Consider the following 1,870-nt stretch of genomic DNA (forward strand, 5'->3'; position numbering starts at 1 on the left):
TGTATAAGGAGACCTGCACAATTCAGAATTATGCTGTTGAAGGCTCAGTTTTACTGTAATACTGTCTGGTGGTAGATCGGGATGATTTGTAAAATGCAGGCGAAGCGGATGTGGTCCCATTATAGTTACTGACGCACACCGGCTACATGGTGGGAAGAGATGCAGGTGGAATCCGAAGCCTTAGTTCACACAGCAGCCGTGACACCTGAACATCCATATGCAGAAGCTGATAATTACAAGAGTTGTGAGTTGATTGGCTTTTGTTAGACAGTCTAAAAGACCATAAAATAAAAAGATTAGTTCAGAATAGCTGTCAATTAAAAGAACGCTGTGAAAATTAAAGTACTCTAAGCATGCAGAAACACTCTTTCCTCTGGTGGATGTAGAGGAGACTCTTCTGAAAATCAGGCCCAATGTTCAGTAACAAGGTCAAATGAGACAAGGATGCAGAACGCGCTGCCCTGAAACGTCCCCTCTGTCTCTCACTTCCAAGTCAGGCGGATGAGAGCAAAACAGCGGGATCCAGCGGCAGAGGTAGTTATGTCTGTTTGGGTGGATTCTCCTGAAAGTCTTCAACATTCAGATTTCCCTGAAACCTGCAGGCCAAAAAGAACATCTTTTACATCGTCTGTACCATCTTGTACCACAAACATTACTCTGGTCATCAGCTTCCCGCGACAGACACGCCGGATCACTTTTCCTCAGATAGACCAGGCACCTCTCCAGGAGCTCCGCTGACACCTTAAGGCTGGACGTTTATGAGAAAAAATGGGGACTCGAACATGAACTAGTTCAGAATTGTGAGAATTTAACAACCCATTAGGTAATTCGCGGGAAATTGTTTGGAGGTTCCAGCAGGGGAGCACAACTGCTCATCTACCCTCCACCAAAGAGGGTCTTCCCAGGATCATGGTCTTCACTTGAGCGCCCAGCTGCCTGAAGGACCCGCATGCTCAGTGAGGGAGGAAGGGAACTCCCACTGAGCCAGCCAGGTCACCCACATCAACCCAGTGATCAGTGGGCTGACGAATGCCGCAGCCAGATCACCCTTACATCTGCGGTGGGTAACTGCTCATTAATGGAAGAGGGGGTCTGTGGATAAAGCATCCTTTAAAAAAATGCTCCCCTCTTCTGGACTCCAGATGGACTGATCTGAATTCCCTTCTTTGGGCTTTTTGAAAGATCCCAAGTATATTGAGCTCTACTTGCCCACATTGGTGGAGCAGCTTGATAACACAGTCTTGCACCGATTCCTTCCCATCAAACATCTCCTAGTCATTCACCCCTAGTCCCCAAGGTCATTTTCCAAAAATAAAAATTTGTATGCAAGGTTGTTTAGCTCATGCTCTGAGTATCTGAGGGAATCCAGGTCAAGCATTAAAGACGTATTTAAGTTTATTGAATCTATGAATAACAGAAATTTATTCACTATACAAAGAAAATAATAATAATAAAGCTAGAAATGTCTATCTTTTGGCTATTATTCATTTATTTTGACCTTTGACATAGAAAATTAAGGAAAGTAGCTCCAGCCTCTGGTGCTGCACTTAATTACTGTTGCTGCCAGACAAACGCTATCCTTGTTTGTTCAGTAAACAAAGAATTAGGAGCTGCTTCTAATGAAGATGTCCTTGGCCTTATTGATTTGTGTTGCAAACTGTTCCGTTAATTAAAAATGTCAATGATACTAAGTCTTCTATTTAATATTATATAACAGTTCATTTACTATCTTTAAGGAAAAATTAGATAAATTGAAATGTTTCAGAAAAGAGTAGCAGCAGCAGTTAAAAGAATGAAAAATAAAAATAGAACAGAATGTGTTGCCATTAGGGTCTCAAGGAGAAGTGATGTTGCAGAGAATAAACACCAC

This window comes from Otolemur garnettii, unplaced genomic scaffold (genome assembly GCF_000181295.1).
Source record: "Otolemur garnettii isolate 467f Iridium unplaced genomic scaffold, OtoGar3 scaffold00036, whole genome shotgun sequence".
NCBI classification, from domain to species: Eukaryota; Metazoa; Chordata; class Mammalia; order Primates; family Galagidae; genus Otolemur; species Otolemur garnettii.